This window comes from Triticum dicoccoides, chromosome 4B, assembly GCF_002162155.2.
Source record: "Triticum dicoccoides isolate Atlit2015 ecotype Zavitan chromosome 4B, WEW_v2.0, whole genome shotgun sequence".
NCBI classification, from domain to species: domain Eukaryota; kingdom Viridiplantae; phylum Streptophyta; class Magnoliopsida; order Poales; family Poaceae; genus Triticum; species Triticum dicoccoides.
This window is the reverse complement of record NC_041387.1, coordinates 79,934,828-79,941,198: the sequence shown is the minus strand read 5'-3', so window position 1 is coordinate 79,941,198 and position 6,371 is coordinate 79,934,828. Positions and strand designations below refer to the sequence as shown.

General features: G+C 48.5%; 1 pseudogene; it reads right to left on the bottom strand.

Annotated features, from left to right (window-relative positions):
- Positions 1-1,952: 1,952 nt before the first annotated feature.
- LOC119295136 lies at positions 1,953-4,523 on the bottom strand (annotated as a pseudogene).
- Between the last annotated feature and the right edge of the window lie 1,848 nt (positions 4,524-6,371).

The following is a 6,371-nucleotide window of genomic DNA, read 5'->3' as shown; positions in this document are numbered from 1 at the left end:
CGCGCTGCAGGATAGCAGCTGGGCGGCGCGGCGGCGTGATCTGGCTTGTCCGCTCGGCCCAGATCTGGGCCCTTGGGGCCCCATCTGGGCCTGGGCGGGCCGACGGCGGGGATGGTCTCCGGCGTGGCTTCTGGGAGGCGAGGGAGACGCGACGAGCGGTTGGGCGCTGGCGGCACCGACGCCGACCTGCTGCATCGTGGCCGGCGGGCCTTAATGGGCCCGCTTCGGGCCTGCCTGGGCCAGGGGTGGCCCGGCATGCCCCGTTGCCGCGTCCGGACGGCTACCGCGACGGCGCCGGAGGGACGGGCCTCCCGCACGACGGCGGTGGAGGTGGTTCCCTCCCGCTCGGTGTCGGTGTTGCTGCTCCCGTCGTGGTGCGCTTCTCTCCGGTCCTCTTGGCCTCGTGGTGGTGTTCATAGTGAGGCGGCGTGGGTGGTGGCGCTACTGCGTTGGCGCATGGTTGTGGGCGGCGGTCTGGCTGGTCGGCTCCAATCCGTTGGGCGGTGGGGTTGGAGTGCGGGAGAAATCCTTGCCGGTCTTCGGCTCCGATGCGGTGACACCCGCGGGTGCCAGCATTCCTTCCTGGAGGGTGTCGGTGATATCCATCCCCCACCTCCCTCCGCGTGCCGGGGAAACCCTAGGACATGTCTGGGCAGCAGCGTCGTCGGCGTCGCTTTCCTTCTTGGAGGTGCTGCTTTGTACGCGGTGGTTCAGAGCCTCGGGTTGTGGTGGTCTGTGTTCTGGTGGGCGTAGCGGTAGCGGGTCATCTGCGCTTTGTCGAGCTGCCGTTGTTGGCATTTGTTTCTTCTTCTTTTTATTTTGGGCTTGATGTGCTGCTCGCCCCAGCGATCCTTGTATCGGTGTTGGTTGCTTTGGAATATAATGTTTCGGTAAAGAAAAATACATGACTTCAAGATCATCATCATACATATCATTTTGATCATCGTCATATGGATCCTAACGATCTTTACTATAAACATCATCATTACCCTCACCATTGATATTATATCCCTGGTTGGGTTTTGAAAAGGCATCTTGGAATTTTTTTTGGGGGTTTGCTCTTCTTATTAAGAAGAGGTTTTGAATTTCTCTCAATTTTCAAACTTCAAATGAAATTTAAACATAATACATGCTATGCGCAGCTACTCTAGTACACTACCAGTAACTAGGGCTCTGACAAAATATCCGTTATAACTAAATTTGAACTAAAGTCACTACACTTTTTTTTGGATCGGAGGGAGAGTACCTTTTTTAGATTGAAAGGTAGTGCTCCTACGGGAGCGACTTTTTGGTGGACGGGGGCATTGGCTCCTATTTTTTAAATTGATTCAAAAATCGTATCTCCAAGTTTATTTTTTTTAAAAGACGGTGAGAACTTATACATATTCACAATGGATCTATGACTTTTCATTCAAAAATATCATGATTTGCAAACTGCACAAAAAATATCCCGGCCCAACATATTATGATTTTTTGTATTTGAAAGCATATTGTTATGTAAATTTTTTTTGAATGTGTTATATGTGTATTTGTGTGTGTACAAGTTATATTGATTTTTTCTTTGCGCCGTGGAAATATGTTTTTTTTCTTTAAATTCCACCGATGCACCAGTCCATCAAAAGGCATTTCCGGTGCTCCTACTGGTTACTTGGGAAAAAAGGACAAGATCCACCCATCCAAACGAATTTTCCCGGCATCTTCCACTAAATCCTTCTTTTTGAGATCTGGGTCACTAATTCCTGTACATTCTCATGTGCGTTGAATTTGCATAAACCCAAGGGGCGTAGACACGTGAACCAAGAAACTACGTATCATGTGTTCTTTAAACCTCAGAGCCTCCTACTCATACAAACTTCATCACCATTAACTTGTTTAAACTTCAGGATACAAAATAAAGCTGGCACTGAAGTATGATGATAATTACTACAGTAGTTGGCCATACTCAGCGAAATGGTCCCATCCCCACCGTTTCCACTTCCAAATCACAAAAGCATCAACGAGCCCATGGATATACAAAATGCCAGCACAGAGAGCCGAGACATGTCTGTTCCGTCAATGCCATCAAACAAACAATTCTCAGCAAATGATGTAGACCATCATCTTCAGTCCCCCCTTGTTTTTCATCAGCTCGAAGAGGCAGATGTCCCCCTCCCGCAGGCCGTTCTCGCTCGCAAAAGAAGTCCAGCCTCCGCTTATCCTCAGGGCACCTTTCTTGTCGCGCATCTTGCCATGCCATCTTTGGCTCTTCCCCTCCAGCTGAAGCTCCAAATTATGGCCTCCTTGTCGAAGGTACTTGGCAGTGTACTCTGTCCCAAAGGTCTGTCAATGTACACGCACAATATTGAACAGGTTATAGTAACATGAAAGCCAAACTTGGAAATTTGTAGAGGAATGGTTGATAGAACAAAACTGTTGTACAGATATCCAAATTTCTCTTGATACAAAGCATGAGTTGAAACATAACTCTTGGTAATCTAATTCGGTAAAACTACCATGCATCATTTTTTTTGCGACAACTACTGCTGCTTCTGCTATGCTACTACTGTACATCCATGGCGGCAACGCAAATTGGCTTACAGATGTTTATATGGACTGATTTTTCTGCAAAGGAAATTACCGTCAACTCAACATGAGAAAAAAATTATATTTTTCTAGACTTACTAGTGAGACGCGGACATTGGTCTTTGTCATGACTGCCACGTAAATGGGCAGATCTGACGCAATGGCTCCAACTTTCTCCAAAACTATCTTGTCCTGCACTTCCGTTAGACGGGCACCCATTGCCATCATGTAGGGTTCTGTACCATCATGATCAGGGTACTTCTCACTTATCCGATGTTCGTCATGGCCCGAAGAGAAGGTTTCTTCATCTGGAAAGTTTTCATATTAATCAACACAGAAAAATACGAGCTCTTGGCATGTTAATAATTGTGTGATACTATCATACCGTCATTTGGTTCCTCCTTAATACACAATGTTGGGGTATTCTTTGTGCTTGGCAAACCACGTTCTGCACCGGAGGGATGATCAATAGTCGCTTTGCGAAGCAGATGGACAATCACTTTGAATGTTCTACCCTTAGGACTCGTCATGGGCTGAAAGACGCACAGATCTCCCTCCAATAAATTATTGTCACGGACAAAACCACACTCCTTTAGATTGCACCGACATCCATCAGATTTGACACGAAACTCGCAGTACCATTTCTTGCTCTGCTCCGGCAGCTGTAGTTTGATAGTCTGATTTTTGCGTGGAAAGTGTGTGAGTGCGTAATCCTTGGGAATTACCTGATCATAGAAAGGTGCAGCATGTGAAACTGATCAAAGTTTTAATCATGGGCATTAATACTACAATAAAAGTGAGACCCCCCCAAGAGCATGATTTCCACTGTAAAGCACCATGATATGTTACAACCGCAACAAAAGAAAAATTCACCAAGTATACTGAATCTACAATGAGTGTGCATCTTTCTCTGTTTTGGTCATTTTTACTTCAAAACAGTAACAAATGACAGATGTATATATATGGAAGTAGTTATAAGGCATACAATTAACTTCTTATTCATGGGGATTCATACGACTAACTTAATATTACCACATCAGGATATGGTTTCACACTGGGCTTCCTCATCATAGCCACAAGCAAAGGCATTTCAGGTTGAATTTCCTGGATAAGTTCAACGATATTGGCCTCATCTTCTTCTGTTACATAGCACTTCCCTGATAACACATAAAGAGGCGTCGGGAGCGTCTGATCATCAGATTCAGATGACTCATGCTCATAAGGACTGTCTTCTGCTGTAAAATAGTTTCAAGAGTAAGGGTAACAGCAGCAAAATGGTACACCATATAATGTGATAAATTGTTACAAGTCAGTTGTTAAGTTAACCTGACAAATCCTCTGACGGAGAAGACATTGCATCTTTCCTTGCTCGTTTTCTGCAATGGCCCGGGCTTCCACTCTGCCAATCAACCGATCGTCCTGGTGCTGACGAATGAGTACTACCATCACTGAAACTGGTCGAAATGTCTGCAGAATTTGTGCTTGGTTCTTGATCATTGATGTTACTCTGTCTGCGACTGCGAGCAGAGGACACCACTTTCTCACAACCACTAGAATCAAAGACCACAACCTTGAAGCGAGAGCTTCCACGGTAGCGGAACATCAGCGAGTCGCTTTCTTCTATATAATTGGCGTCGACAAACGCCTCCCACCCAGATCGGAGTAGTGTTTTGTTCCTACGCTCAGTAATTCCAACATCGTAAAGATTACCATTGTGGGCTTCTAGCTTGATGGTTCCTGACAGCTTCCACGCGAAATAGTTCACGAATCTCTCTGGTATGGCCTGCAAAAATGTTAGTTTGTCGGAAATATTAGCACTAGTTTAGAAAAAAAAATGTCTTACTGCTACCAATTTCACTGAGCTTACCATGCTATGCCTAGAGTGTCTATCCATCTGCGTGACGAAACACTTGACCTTTCCATGCAAATGAGTACTTGCAGCACTCGCAGGAATTCCTCATCTCGCCGGTTATTGATGTCCTATAAGGAGAAAAACATGGATCATGAAAGACGGCAGTCGCAGTGAAAGAAAATCTTGTTGTCCTCTACGCAAATTTTGATTCACTACTTTACTATGCAACTGGCTATCAAGTTACCTGACTTAACGAGTGAAAAACCTGTAGCTTCTCACTGTAGAAAGCCCTGAAAGTTTCGTTTATCTAAGCAGCGGTAGAATCTTGTTGAAGCACAGCTAAAGGGACTGAAACAAAAGAAGCAAATGAACATGCATGGAAGAGATGCAGAGAAGGCTAAGCAGCAAACAAAAGCGAAGGACCTGCCGCAATGCCGGCCGGAAGGGAGGTGTTCCGTGGAGCGCAAATCCTGAAAACACGACGTCCTGGAACTGGGAGAACCAAAGCAGGGGAAGGCGGAGGGAGAGAACCTGAACTCCTGGGGGAGGAGAAGAAGCACCAAATGGATGGAGTCTCAAATGGATGTGTGCGGTGCACGCCTGTAGCTGTAGGATGCCCTGATTTGCCCTATCATCCTCGTCTCTGCGACTCTGATACGACTGCTCTGTGGCAGGCACTGTATCACACGTCCAGTCGTCTAGTCGTAGGCTTGTAGGCCCGTCTTCGAGAAGCGGGAGGTTTGGTCAAAAAGTTGGCAAAAATAAGGTTGGCACCGGTTCGGTGATTACGAGGTATACTTAGTAGGGTGTTGGGTTTCATTAATTTAGGGGTGATTACGAGGTTTACTGTTGGGTTTCATTAATTTAGAGCATCTACAGCCGGACTTGCAAATCCGGCCCCTCAGAAGCCCACGGACGCGGGCCCGGACGTGTTCGCGGGCACTGACTGGGCACCCCTCAAAAAATACAATCCACATTCGGACACCTCAATTACCATATCTCAAATCCATACAAACTCATGCAACTACGTTGACGCACACGTATCGTCCGGTTACTCCATCACACTACATTAAACTGCCATCGGACTACCAAAATTTGGCATGTCTGGCTATGGTGGAGTTCATCCACGGCTGCGCTTGCCCTTCCCGGCGACATTGTCGTCCTTCTCACAAAAGTACCGGTCAAAGAGATAGTACGGATCGAGCCAGATCTGCTCGTCGCCGGAGTTGTCCTTGTCGTCGCTGTCCTCCTTCTCCTCCCTCGGTGGCAGTCCGGCCATGGCACGCACCGTCCGATTCTGCTCATGGGCGAGGGCGCGCATGTTCCTCCGCTGCCGTTTCTTCACAATGTGGGCGGGGATGGCTTCCTCCTTTGCGGCCGCCCACGCCGCCGCATCGGCCGCCTTCGCCGCTGCAATTTTCGCCGCGAGACGGGCCTTAGCGGCCCTTATCCTCTCCTTCCCACGGCGGGCCGCGCGTTCCCGAGGGGACTCATACTCTGCCGGGCCGGTGATGGGGAAGGCGATGTGTTCCGGCCGGGACCGCGAGGATCCAGTACCAGAGGCCCCGAGCGCCCTGTGAGTGAACGCTATGGCGTCGCGGCGGATAGATCTGTTCGTCGGCTGGGCACTGTCCTCCTAGGAGTGGTGAAGTGTAATGCAGACTGACATTGCCTCCTCCAACCCACGCGGGACGACACCCAAGTCGATGGATACAGACTGGTCGAAGTTTGATCCACTGCCTGCCATTGCGGAGAAGGTTGCAAACCGCCGGAGGTGAGCTCCGGTGGCAGAGGGGAGTGGAGTGAAGTGGTTAGGGTTTGGTCCGGCGTGAGGATGGGGATGAATATAATTGGGGTTAGTTGGGCCAGCATCGGCCGAGTCTGACATGGTGGGCGTGCCCCGGCGTCCCCATATCCGCCCATATTTGGGCTGGATATGGGGGGTGCCGGTCAGCCC